The sequence below is a fragment of the Maniola hyperantus genome, chromosome 15 (assembly GCF_902806685.2).
Source record: "Maniola hyperantus chromosome 15, iAphHyp1.2, whole genome shotgun sequence".
In the NCBI taxonomy this organism is placed as follows: Eukaryota; Metazoa; Arthropoda; class Insecta; order Lepidoptera; family Nymphalidae; genus Maniola; species Maniola hyperantus.
Window position 1 is genome coordinate 12,682,492 of NC_048550.1, and position 15,294 is coordinate 12,697,785.

Below are 15,294 nucleotides of genomic sequence, written 5' to 3' on the forward strand. Positions count from 1 at the left end.
TTAACCTAACGTACATAATAATGACAAATGTTGATAATAGTAATTACAATTTGTGAAATTGTGATATTGCTCTTGTATTTTAAACATTTATTTACTCCTTTTTGTATATATATATATGTAGCGGTCACCACAATTTCAACAGATGGCGGTTCTCACTCGTATGAAGCAATCGATCACCAATCATGGGACACGAACCCAAACATTGACTACTCACGTCGCTTTCACTTGATAGCAGCACGGGTACCATCCTCGGAAATGAAAGTGCTCACTTTACTTGTACTACGCAAATCTGAATCCCACCAATGGAGTATTTAGGAATCTACACTCTATATAGAAAATTCAAGATACGACCCGTCCGCGTCGGCCCAATGGTGCTACCCAACAAACCACCGCTTGGTTGTAGACTCCCTTTAGTACGATGGACCTACATACACATCTCTCTCTGGCACTAAACCATCTACTTTTTCACCAGAAACTATTCTTAAAATAACGAAAGAGGCTCCTACTTAATTCAATTACAAAATAGGTCAGAGGCAGCTCAGCCGTCAAAAAACTTATCAGAAAAGATATGAAAAGAAAATAACACAGTAAATAGAACTATTTACGAAAACCAACACTTCAATAACCCGACTGGAAAGGCATCTTAGTTCAGGAAAAAGTGGATCCCTTCCTGAAACAAAAAATCAAATCTAACAACAAGGCTCTACGAGCCCGAAAGGATATAGTTAGGGAAGCCAGTGCCTTCTATTCTGAACTCTATAAAAGCCGAATGTCACTAGACCAGAAAATCGCCCTGATGCCATCACTAGGAGACTCTGGTAAAGTTCCTCCTATCCTTACAAGGAGGTTGAAGAAAGCTAAAAGTACCTTAAAAAATAATAAATCAGGAGACCCTGAAGGATTACCATGTGCAGTTGTTAAAACATTGGCATTAATCAGCTAGGTAGAGTGTTAACAATCTTTTTAATAACATCCTAGAGCAAGAAACTGTCCCTAACGAACGACTGAACTCTACAATTATATTACTATTTAAAAAAGGAAATATCAATGACGTTAACGATTATCTGCCCAATACTCTGACCAACAACATATATACAAAATTTTTGCAAAAGTTATACTGTCACGTTTAACACCTACCTTAAATTCACAACAACCGGTCGAGCAGGCGAGATTTCGTAAAGGCTACATATACGGACGAGTACGAATGATCATCTACATACAATGCAACAACTGGTTAAGAAGGTCCAGGAGTATAAACAACCGCTCTACATCGCCTTTATTGATTTTACTAAGGCCTTTAACTCAATAGAACACTTACCTCTGGCAAATCCTAGAGAGAGACGGAATACCACATAAATATAACCGGCTGCTAAAAACATTAAGAGCATAGTACAGCAAGAATACAACTTGATCAGCTAGGACATCCGCTGAAATAGAGGTGAGGTATAAAGCAAGGCGACTGCTTGTCACTTGAAAAAACTTATTAGCATAAGAATCTACAATTTAATAAAACACTTTGGTATGTTACAAATTACTTATGTATGTAGATTATGGTTACTGTAAAAACAAGGTCTCAATAATTTTGCTTAGTTTTAATACTCAAGTTATGTTTTAAGATAAATTTTACGCAATATCATAAAAAGTTTATGTTAAAAAATAGTAAGAAGTAATTTTAAAATATAAATTATATATATATATATATATGTAAAGCAGGTTAAAAAAATTACACAAATTCTAAAAAAAAATATTCACAAAGAAAAAAAATAATTAAAAAAAAAGAAAAAATAATAAAAAAAGAAAAAAAATAAAAAAAAAAAAAATAAAAAAAAAATAAAAAAAATAAAAATAATAAAAAAAAAACTACCAAAACCTGCTAAACAAAAAAAATATTGTTAAAATCTGTTTTAAAATGTTTAACTTCCATATTTTTAATATTATCCTGTATATGTAAATTAATTTTGCTTCTCCTTAGCACATTTTTAACTTTTGTACTGCTCCCCATAACTTTAAATTAAGTTATGCAAGAGTACATTATATTTTGTATCAGTTCTCTACTATTTTCTTTATGAACTTAAATCAGATGAACTCTGGTACTTACATTTAAGGCGCGTCACACACGAAGAATATAATATAATATCTTAAGATAATTATCGCTCACCATACAAATCATAAAGAAAATATATATATTTTATCATCTTCGCCATGTGTGACGTACTTTATAAAAATTCTTAGACATAATACAGCCTAGCTATTAATACTATGGTTGATCTAGAACTATGAAATAATAGCTTATATAATGAAATTTATTTATGGTCATAACAAAAGGCAGGTCATTCGTTAGTTTAAGTTACTTCGGTTGAATTCGCGGACTTTGGCGACTCCTTAGCAATATAAAACAAGAATCAACATAGGACATATTATAATCCAGGGGCATGAATATTAATTACACGTTACACATACAATTATTCGTTTTAAAATATGTTTAAATAGTTACACTTCCGTATTTTTAATATTAGCCTATATTATGTAAAATTAATTTTGCTTCTCCTTAGCAACATTTTAACTTTTGTACTGCTCCTATGACTTTAAATTAAGTTATTCAAGAGTTACATTTATATTTTGTATCAGTTCTCTACTATTTTCTTCATTGAACTTAAATCAGATGAACTCTGGTACTTACATTTAGGCGCGTCACACACGAAGAATATAATATAAAATATATCTTAAGATAATTATCGCTCACCATACAAATCATAAAGAAAATATATATTATTCTTATCATCTTCGCCATGTGTGACGTACTTTATAAATATTCTTTAGACATAAATACAGCCTGGCTATTAATACCTATGTTGATCTAGAACTATGAAATAATAGCTTATATAATGAAATTTATTTATGGTCATAACAAAAAGGCAGGTCATTCGTTAGTTTAAGTTACTTCGATTGAATTCGCGGACTTTGGCGAACTCCTTAGCAATATAAAACAAGAATCAACATAGGACATATTATAATCCAGGGGGCATGAATATTAATTACACGTTACACATACAAATTATTCGTTTTAAAATATGTTTTAAATAGTTACACTTCCGTATTTTTAATATTATCCTATATTATGTAAAATTAATTTTGCTTCTCCTTAGCACATTTTTAAACTTTTGTACTGCTCCTATGACTTTAAATTAAGTTATTCAAGAGTTACATTATATTTTGTATCAGTTCTCTACTATTTTCTTCATTGAACTTAAATCAGATGAACTCTGGTACTTACATTTAAGGCGCGTCACACACGAAGAATATAATATAAATATATCTTAAGATAATTATCGCTCACCATACAAATCATAAAGAAAATATATATTATTTTATCATCTTCGCCATGTGTGACGTACTTTATAAATATTCTTTAGACATAAATACAGCCTGGCTATTAATACCTATGTTGATCTAGAACTATGAAATAATAGCTTATATAATGAAATTTATTTATGGTCATAACAAAAAGGCAAGGTCTTTGTTAGTTTCAGTTACTTCGGTTGAATTCGCGGACTTTGGCGAACTCCTTAGCAATATAAAACAAGAATCAACATAGGACATATTATAATCCAGGGGCATGAATATTAATTACACGTTTACACATACAAATTATTCGTTTTAAAATATGTTTTAAATAGTTACACTTCCGTATTTTTAATATTATCCTATATTATGTAAAATTAATTTTGCTTCTCCTTAGCACATTTTTAAACTTTTGTACTGCTCCTATGACTTTAAATTAAGTTATTCAAGAGTTACATTTATATTTTGTATCAGTTCTCTACTATTTTCTTCATTGAACTTAAATCAGATGAACTCTGTACTTACATTTAAGGCGCGTCAGCACACGAAGAATATAATATAAAATATATCTTAAGATATTATCGCTCACCATACAAATCATAAAGAAAATATATATTATTTTATCATCTTCGCCATGTGTGACGTACTTTATAAATATTCTTTAGACATAAATACAGCCTGGCTATTAATACCTATGTTGATCTAGAACTATGAAATAATAGCTTATATAATGAAATTTATTTATGGTCATAACAAAAAGGCAAGTCATTTGTTAGTTTAAGTTACTTCGGTTGAATTCGCGGACTTTGGCGAACTCCTTAGCAATATAAAACAAGAATCAACATAGGACATATTATAATCCAGGGGCATGAATATTAATTACACGTTTACACATACAAATTATTCGTTTTAAAATATGTTTTAAATAGTTACACTTCCGTATTTTTAATATTATCCTATATTATGTAAAATTAATTTTGCTTCTCCTTAGCACATTTTAAACTTTTGTACTGCTCCTATGACTTTAAATTAAGTTATTCAAGAGTTACATTTATATTTGTATCAGTTCTCTACTATTTTCTTCATTGAACTTAAATCAGATGAACTCTGGTACTTACATTTAAGGCGCGTCACACACGAAGAATATAATATAAAATATATCTTAAGATAATTATCGCTCACCATACAAATCATAAAGAAAATATATATTATTTTATCATCTTCGCCATGTGTGACGTACTTTATAAATATTCTTTAGACATAAATACAGCCTGGCTATTAATACCTATGTTGATCTAGAACTATGAAATAATAGCTTATATAATGAAATTTATTTATGGTCATAACAAAAAGGCAAGGTCATTCGTTAGTTTAAGTTACTTCGGTTGAATTCGCGGACTTTGGCGAACTCCTTAGCAATATAAAACAAGAATCAACATAGGACATATATAATCCAGGGGCATGAATATTAATTACACGTTTACACATACAAATTATTCGTTTTAAAATATGTTTTAAATAGTTACACTTCCGTATTGTTAATATTATCCTATATTATGTAAAATTAATTTTGCTTCTCCTTAGCACATTTTTAAACTTTTGTACTGCTCCTATGACTTTAAATTAAGTTATTCAAGAGTTACATTTATATTTTGTATCAGTTCTCTACTATTTTCTTCATTGAACTTAAATCAGATGAACTCTGGTACTTACATTTAAGGCGCGTCACACACGAAGAATATATAATAAAATATATCTTAAGATAATTATCGCTCACCATACAAATCATAAAGAAAATATATATTATTTTATCATCTTCGCCATGTGTGACGTACTTTATAATATTCTTTAGACATAAATACAGCCTGGCTATTAATACCTATGTTGATCTAGAACTATGAAATAATAGCTTATATAATGAAATTTATTTATGGTCATAACAAAAAGGCAGGTCATTCGTTAGTTTAAGTTACTTCGTTGAAGTTCGCGGACTTTGGCGAACTCCTTAGCAATATAAAACAAGAATCAACATAGGACATATTATAATCCAGGGGCATAAATATTAATTACACGTTTACACATACAAATTATTCGTTTAAAATATGTTTTAGAATAGTTAACACTTCCGTATTTTTAATATTATCCTATATTATGTAAATTAATTTGCTTCTCCTTAGCACATTTTTAAACTTTTGTACTGCTCCTATGACTTTAAATTAAGTTATTCAAGAGTTACATTTATATTTGTTATCAGTTCTCTACTATTTTCTTCATTGAACATAAATCAGATGAACTCTGGTACTTACATTTAAGGCGCGTCACACACGGAAGAATATATATAATATATCTTAAGATAATTATCGCTCACCATACAAGTCACTAAAGAAATATATATTATTTTATCATCTTCGCCATGTGTGACTGTACTTTATAAATATTCTTTATACAGTAAATACAGCCTGGCTATTAATACCTATGTTGATCTAGAACTATGAAATAATAGCTTATATAATGAATTTATTTATGGTCATAACAAAAAGGCAGGTCATTCGTTAGTTTAAGTTACTTCCGTGAGTTCGCGGACTTTGGCGAACTCCTTAGCAATATAAAACAAGAATCAACATAGGACATATTATAATCCAGGGGCATAAATATTAATTACACGTTTACAAAACAAATTATTCGTTTTAAAATATGTTTTAGAATGTAACACTTCCGTATTTTTAATATTATCCTATATTATGTAAAATTAATTTTGCTTCTCCTTAGCACATTTTTAAACTTTTGTACTGCTCCATATGACTTTAAATTAAGTTATTTCAAGAGTACATTTATATGTTGTATCAGTTCTCTACTATTTTCTTCATTGAACATAAATCAGATGAACTCTGTTACTTACATTTAAAGGCGCGTCACACACGGAAGAATATTATATAATATATCTTAAGATAATTATCGCTCACCATACAAGTCACAAAGAAAATATATATTATTTTATCATCTTCGCCATGGTGATGTACTTTATAAATATTCTTTGTACGTAATAAAGCCTGGCTATTAATACCTATGTTGATCTAGAACTATAAATAATAGCTTATATAATGAAATTTATTTATGGTCATAACAAAAGGCAGGTCATTCGTTAGTTTAAGTTACTTCCGTTGAGTTCGCGGACTTTGGCGAACTCCTTAGCAATATAAAACAAGTATCAACTAGGACATATTATAATCCAGGGGCCATAAATATTAATTACACGTTACCAAAAACAAATTATTCGTTTTAAAATATGTTTTAGAATGTAACACTTCCGTATTTTTAATATTATCCTATATTATGTAAAATTAATTTTGCTTCTCCTTAGCACATTTTTAAACTTTTGTACTGCTCCTATGACTTTAAATTAAGTTATTCAAGAGTTACATTTATATGTTGTATCAGTTCTCTACTATTTTCTTCATTGAACATAAATCAGATGAACTCTGTTACTTACATTTAAGGCGCGTCACACACGGAAGAATATTATATAATATATCTTAAGATAATTATCGCTCACCATACAAGTCACAAAGAAAATATATATTATTTTATCATCTTCGCCATGTGTGATGTACTTTATAAATATTCTTTATACGTAAATAAAGCCTGGCTATTAATACCTATGTTGATCTAGAACTATGAAATAATAGCTTATATAATGAAATTTATTTATGGTCATAACAAAAAGGCAGGTCATTCGTTAGTTTAAGTTACTTCCGTTGAGTTCGCGGACTTTGGCGAACTCCTTAGCAATATAAAACAAGTATCAACATAGGACATATTATAATCCAGGGGCATAAATATTAATTACACGTTTACAAAAAACAAATTATTCGTTTTAAAATATGTTTTAGAATGTAACACTTCCGTATTTTTAATATTATCCTATATTATGTAAAATTAATTTTGCTTCTCCTTAGCACATTTTTAAACTTTTGTACTGCTCCTATGACTTTAAATTAAGTTATTCAAGAGTTACATTTATATGTTGTATCAGTTCTCTACTATTTTCTTCATTGAACATAAATCAGATGAACTCTGTTACTTACATTTAAGGCGCGTCACACACGGAAGAATATTATATAATATATCTTAAGATAATTATCGCTCACCATACAAGTCACAAAGAAAATATATATTATTTTATCATCTTCGCCGTGTTTGACGATCCATTGAATTTATAATATCATCGCCATATGTGACGCGCTTTATGGATATTCTTTATACATAAATAAACTCTATTAATATCTATGTGTAAAAAATATATCTCTAAAAGCTACAGTTAGGGATGCCATACCGATAATTCAAAGTGGGAAATAACTATCTATACGTTTTTATAATAAGCTTCCGGAAAACATATTGGAGATGTCTCTCAACAAGTTCAAAATTTTCATAAAACGGAAACTAATTGAAAAATCGTATTACAATATAAAGGATTATTTAAATGATAAACAAGCTTGGGAATGATAAGTTCTAATAAGTTTAAATAATTTTGTAAAATGGTGATAATAAACAGAATACCCGGCTAAATTGTTGTGGGCTCTTCTCAGACCTAGGCGCATTTGAAACCCTCGTATCTTTAGTTTTAAGTTTGCGTAATAATTATCACCACTATATCTTACAAATCCAACAACTGACTATCAAAAAGAGTTATTTATTACCTATTTTGAATAAATCCTTTGACTTGACTTAACTTTGTTTATTATTCCCCAAAACCTCGGCGTAGGGCTTAAAATACATACATGCAATAACCTTCTCGGTTCCAAGTCTATAAGTAATTGCTCGTGAATACAAAATCACATTCGCGTTTACGAGTGCCGAGTTCAAAAATGGTAAGTTCTCCAGTACTTCAACTCATGTTCCTCAAATTTCCCGGTCTGCTCTGTCCTGCAAAGTATTGACCATGCATCCTCACTGGTCAATCACTCATCTACACTGTACACAGCCTTCTATCATCTCTCAGATCCGTCTTTTCAACAGATCTGTCCTCCTCAGTTCTGATTCAAACAAGTTCACAGTCAATTTACCGCATTGCAAATTTTAATAAGATTGATTGACGCATAATGATTTATGAATATAGTTATTCACATATTATTCAATATATGCTACAATAAATTGCAGTAAAATGCCTTCGCTATACCTTCACCATTTACACACACTACATATACTCAAGTCAAAGTATTTTACCAAGTAATTGATGCATATTCAATTTTTTTTTCCTTTCACACATTTTTTCCAATCACTTACAATAGATGACGCGTAATTGTATTTAAGTAATTCAAAAAATATTAGTGACCCTTAATAACAGACGGACTGAGAACTCTTTAATTTCCCGGGATCAAAAGTAACCTATGCCCTTCCCCGAATTGCAAGCTATCTCTGTACCAAATTTCAACAAAATCAGTTTAACGAATAAACCGTGAAAACTAACAAACAGACAGATAGACAGACAGACAAGCAAACATACTTTCGCATATTTATAATATTAGTATGGATAGTATCGATTTTTTTTTTTTGCAAATTAGATTTATTAATTTAGCTATTCTTTTCATAAGTAATGACTTAAAGACAGACATTTAGTTGCTTTGTAAAGATGCTTAGTTATTTTAGTAGATCATGTTTCATTAATTTAGTTATTGTTTTTAGAAGTTAAAACAAATATTTTATTGTTTTATATATTGGTTTTCATAATTTATTTACAATTATTTTTATAAATTATAAATAAAATTTATTGTTTATTCTTTTTATAAATATTGACTTTTAACTCACAGACAGTCTTTTGACTGTTTTATATGTATACAATGTATATTTTAATTAATATGTACCTAATATTTTTATAAATTATATATAATTATATACATTATATTTAAATTAATATTTCATTTTATCAATATTTATATGTATACTATATATATTTTAATTAATGTGTAATATTTATATAATTATATACATTATATATAAATTAATATTTTTTATCAATATTTATATGTATACTATGTATATTTTAATTGATGTGTAATATTTTTTATAAATTATATATAATTATATACATTATATTTAAATTAATGTTTGTTCATCAATTTTATATATATATATATATATATATATATATATATATATATATATATATATATATATATATATATATATATTATATTAAACCTGTAATTATTGTAATTATAAACTGTAAATAGAATTTGTCAATTTACTTAGTAGTATTTTGTAGGTATAGACAATTTACTATCTCATAAACACTCCACATCCTCGTCATAGGTACACTTAAGTAATATTGACCGTATTTAATTAATGCTTTTATTAGTTATTTTGGCATTTCCCTTGCTTAGTTTGGATGTAGTTAATGTAGTTAGATGGGGAGTAAAAGACGCTCGGATTAGTCTACCGATCCATGAATTGTTGACTACTCCGATCGTCATTTGCCAACCTCACCTGCCCGTGGTGCTCCCCGCTGTTAGGGCGTATACTTACGTGTAAAAAACTGACTGACTGACAAGCGTCAATAACCAGCTTTCATTGACACAGATTGAAACTTTTCATTCGCGTACAACGCTTATAAAAGTGCGCGGACCAGCGCTAACTAAATGTGTGGATCAAAACAGGTTGCCAGCTTTTTACATGTATACATACGCCCTTACCAACGAGGCACTGGCACTTATGAAATTTAACTCATCTTTGTATTTAATCAAAGTTAATGTCTAAATATATAACGTCTTCATAAATTGTATGGGACGAATAACAATTCAACATACATTAATTCCATTTAAAAATATAAATTATCATCTGTTTGTTTAATTGATTTATATGAAAAAAAAATGTATTAAAAGAACACAATATGAAATCATACTACAAATTTAATATACTTGATAATTATGATCTTGAATGTATTACACAAAACTTCTACTGTTGATTTAAAAAAAAATCTAATCATTTCAAACGTTATACGCAACATTACCGATTTGAAAACCACCTCCTTTTTGGAAGTCGATGTAAAACAGAAACTAATTCTTAAAAATAAATACAAAGATGAGTTATATTATAATTTTTTTACTAACGCATTCATATTTTTTGCTTGTTAACAGACTCAACAACAAGACGATCATAGTTTCCACTGCAGATTAGGTCAGTCTATTGACAATAAAATCTCAGAAACCGTCGCATATAATTCAGAATGCACCACAAACGTTACGTAAAACTGGTGAGTATTCATAACATTTGTATTATACCTTAGATATTTAAAGTAGAAATCCAATATACCTTCCCTAAAAACAGAAATGTCATTTAATCTCAGTATCAATCCAGGAAGGTATTTATTTATTACAAGTTAACAAAATTGTAAAACATAATATATTTACGACACCCATAAAAATTATATACTTTATTTTTCAACTTTTAAAAATTTATTTGGTAATATATACAACCGTTACCTACCCAAAATGATGGCTGTATATCCGCGTTGGACAGCGAAGCTAATGTTTTGCACGAAAAATGAAACAACCCATTTCTATTTATCATTCATACACATATTATGGTGACGGTTAAATGTATTTTATGTCATATACTAGCGGATGACTTCGTCCGCGTGGATTTAGGTTCTTAAAATTCTTTTACAGCATCAAGGTTAAATAATTAGATCCTCGAGTTCAACGATAGTCTTTACTTGGTAGGTAGCGATACCACCAATATCAATTTATAACCGACAGTTTCTAAATCCCATCAGTTTAGGTAGTCAAGTCCCATGCAGCATCAGGATTGAGAAGTTGAAATCCAATTTTTTTATAGATCAATGTCGCAAAGTTTATCAATCTACCAATTTAAAAAAAACTACGCAAATCGGTTCAGTAATTTCGGTGCACATAGGTATAAAACCACAATTCTCTTTTTAAAAATCTGTTAAAAAAGTAACCTATGTTACACCTTGGTTAATCCACTACTTGTCCGTAAAAGTTCCGTCAAAATAAGTTCAGCCGTTCCGAAAATTATCGCGCTCAAACAGACAGACAGACCAAAATTTGAAAAACGTGTGATTTAATCATAGTACAGTTCAAATAAGCTTAATATGAGGTAGTTATTTCGAAATTACAGACATTTAGTAGTATACATATCGATAATATTATGTCTATAATTCTATATAATTAAATTTACTCTAAAAAGGTTATAATTTTTTATTATTATTTAAATTATCATTTATCCTATTACAGATTGGCAAAAGTTCCCAGTCAGTCATATATACACAACTCAGTAGGAAGAGCAACTACACGCGTTGATGTTGCAATCCACAGCGGCCTTGATGATGTATGTTATGTGTTGTAAAGTAAGTTAGAGATGTGAAGAGGCACATTCTGTCATCACACCTCGACGCAATCTCTTACTTAGGTTAGATTAGATTTAGATCGTCATAATGTAAAACTGCAGAGTGCAGACGTTAGATAAGGTTAAAATGTAAGAATTTAAGAATAAATTTAATTTAATAAAAGCCTATCTTCGTTTCCTTCAAAATCCTTCTGACTGCCGCGTACGTAACTTGTATCTATCTAACCCCTGAAGTTCTCAAGCTTAATAACACAGCCCTCACCGAACGCGTCGATGCTGCTGATCTATCGCTGAGCTACGGAGGAAGAGCAACTACAACGAACGCATCGATGCTGTAATCAATAACTACCTTAATTCTGAAATTCTGGAACTCAGTAACACGATATAATAGTGAATATTAAATAAACTCAAATCAAATTATTTATTTTGCTATCACAATAATTCAAAATACACCTGACGTCCTGGCAAAGCACTACAAAGGAATGCATAATCAACTACGCGTATCTTCTTATATTATAAATAAATTTGGTCTAATGCAATAAAATTAAGTCTATACTACTTGTAAATGTAACCGCGAGCTGCTTTAGCAGCTCGCGCACAGAGCAAATACTAGTTATACTATATATAGCTCAATTACCACTCACTGACTCACTGACTCACTGATTGACATAATTGTTCTCCTAGAAAGAGATAGAAAATGATATAATAATGTATGGGAGATATGTTCAGAAGTGGGATTCGAGTAGGGAAAAATTATGACATTTCAGAAAAACAAGATGGCGGCCGACCTGACTTTTGTAACTTTTTTGTTTTCCAACCGATTTTGTTACAACTTGCAACAATTGAAGATATTAGCAAACGATTTTTAGAAAAAGTGTAAAAAATTGAAAAAACAAGATGGCGGCCGAGATTATCAAAAAATTTCCTCCTGTAAAATTTTGTATGAAACTTTTTTTTTTCACTTATGGTTTCATATAGAAGACAAAGATTCTTTTAGGGTAACATATGGAGGGAGCTGATGATTGAGGATTTCGGAGACGGGTGAAGGGCACGCTTTAGGTATCGAAGATAGGTGGGAGGTGCTCGACCAAATGTCATTCGAAACCTCATCCAATTGCCAAAAATTGGAAAAAAAATTTAAAATTCCGAAAAAAAGATGGCCGCCATACAAATTTCATCGGCGTCCATCTCGGAGGGTATGACAGATGGAAGAGTGGTTTCTTGGCAAGAGATGATCAGGGTCCGAAGGTCTACTCGTTGGATGGAAAAAAAATTCAAAATGGCGGAATTTATTTTTTCATACAAAATTTTTTATTATTCAAAATGGCCATTATAGACCTCGAGAGCTGCTTTAGCAGCTCGAGCAGCGAGCAAAATACTAGTCTATATATATAAAATTCAAAGTCCTGACTGACTGACTGACATATATATCAACGCACAGCCTAAACCACTGGTCCTAGAGACATGAAATTTTGAGGGTGTGTTCTTTGTAAAGAGTAGGTGTCCATTAAGCAAGGATTTTTCGAAATTCCACCCCTAAGTGGGTTAAATAGGGGATGAAAGTTTGTATGAAAGTCCGTCATTTTTCAAGTTATTTGCATGAAAATTGGTATTTGGGTTTTCGGTCACTAATGAAGAAATACGTGTTCCAGGATTTTTGGAAATTCGTCCCCCACCTCGAACCTTTCTAACCCCACCTTTTCTAAATTTCACCCGAGCGAAGCCGGGGCGGGTCTGCTAGTTTATATTATAACCGAGGTGTGCCATTACTATATTTTACAGATTTTTACAGATTATACTATATTTTAGGTATACAAGTGAAGAACATCACGTCATGACACTTTGCTATATTAAAAAAAAAGCAGTTTCGGTCACTCCAAGATAGTATTTCCTAGAAGGGATAATAAGATAGGCCGGGTAACGGAACTCATGATCGCGCGCGCCCCTTCGTAACCTCGCGCCCCTAAGGACATGCCTAGTTTGCCTTAGGGATAATCTGTCTGCAGTTACGCCTATTACCGCCGTTTGTCATACTCCATGCAACTTCATGACCAACTGTGTCGCATACGTGTCCCTGAATCCAACAGTAATCTTCGTCCACGAAAAAATAAACTTTTCGTGGTCCCACATCATCGCACTGTTGCTAGATCTATGTCACCTATACCCCACCCCGTTCATTAGCATCATTCAACGCGCTTTTGGACAATAATGCTCAATGGGATTAATGATGGGTCTATAATACTGGTTCGGGAGTTACTGAAGTACGCTGAGAGCATTGCATGAATATGTCATTCAATGTTCTCAGCGTACATATTCAAAATTCTTTGATCTTTTATCGTTTTGTATTTTATGTCTTTTTTCTTGTACCTTTATTTGTATTTAAATTTATTATTAATCATCTAGTTAGTGTAAGTGGCACTGCCGTTCTAATTAGATATAAAATAAATAAAATAAAATAAATAAATGATCACGTCTCGTTACTTCGGAGGGACATGTTCACGTCTCATGACGACGCTAACCGACCGCGAAGGAGTTAGTGCTGTTTTGTGTGGCCATCATATTTAATGTACAGTATGCGGCAGAAAGTAATGTACATCTTTAGAAGGAGATTTGTAGAGTATTGTCTCTGTCGTTGAGACCGACATACCGTCATATAGGTCTCAATGACAGAGACAACGTTCTGCAAAGCCGAAATGTCATTCTAAAGGCCGATGTATATTATTTTCTGCCGCGTACTGTAGGTACTTAACTGACGGTTAATGGTTTTTTTAATCGATGGCTTAGTTCACCATTGCACTAACTATACACAATTCATCCTAAGTATGGCACCATATGAGTCATGTAAGCCGGCTTTCATAAAGCTTAAAATATTGCCGCTCCCATGCCTGTACATTTTGGAAATCTCGAAATTCGTAAAAATGAATATGCACAATTTCACAGCCATGCGGGACACAAAGCAACTGCGTTCAATGAGAAATCCAGATAAACTAGTTTTTACAACACTACCAAAAACAACACTCTTCAACAAAAACTGTCACGCCATGGCAATAAATTTTTTTAATAAATTACCATCTGACATAAAAACACTCACAGCTAGACATTTTTCATTTAGCCTTAAAAATGGTTGCAAGGGAAAAATTTTTACTCCTTAGAAGAATTTTTCCAACATGATAAAAAGCGTTTTTGACATTCTATTGTTGGACATTATTTAAAAAAAAAAAAAGCTTATTACAGTGCCTATATTCGCTTGGTTTTGACATTTTGGTTTAAGTTTAATTTTATGATTTGCCTGTATTTTATAAACAAATATTTAGTCACACTCAATAATCACAACTGTTAACTATATTTGTACGCCGCCATGGCTAATGTGCTGGACTGTTTCTTAGATTTAACATCTTATGTACCACATTATGCAAATAAAGAATTATTCTATTCTATTCTATTCTATTCTAATTAAAAATTGGTACTAATTCTGAGTGCAACTAAATTTTAGAGTGTTTGAATCTTTTTCTTACTAATGTACCTACCTACCAATCTTTTTCCAAAGGTTTTTTTTTCTTTTGAGGTAGGTACGGAACTCTAAAAATA

At 30.8% G+C, this 15,294-nt stretch overlaps 1 protein-coding gene and 1 long non-coding RNA gene across 2 annotated transcripts in view; one reads left to right on the top strand and one right to left on the bottom strand.

Annotated features, from left to right (window-relative positions):
• LOC138403303 (uncharacterized) overlaps positions 1-11,872 on the top strand; it is a 35,874-nt gene extending 24,002 nt beyond the window's left edge. The window contains exons 2-3 of the long non-coding RNA XR_011237588.1: positions 10,476-10,591; positions 11,595-11,872. This is a non-coding gene — a long non-coding RNA (uncharacterized lncRNA). The remainder of the gene's footprint in view (positions 1-10,475; positions 10,592-11,594) is intronic.
• The window catches only part of tn (tripartite motif containing protein thin), a 153,639-nt gene that overhangs the window by 75,286 nt on the left and 63,059 nt on the right, over positions 1-15,294 (bottom strand). The gene's annotated exons all lie outside the window — the stretch shown is intronic.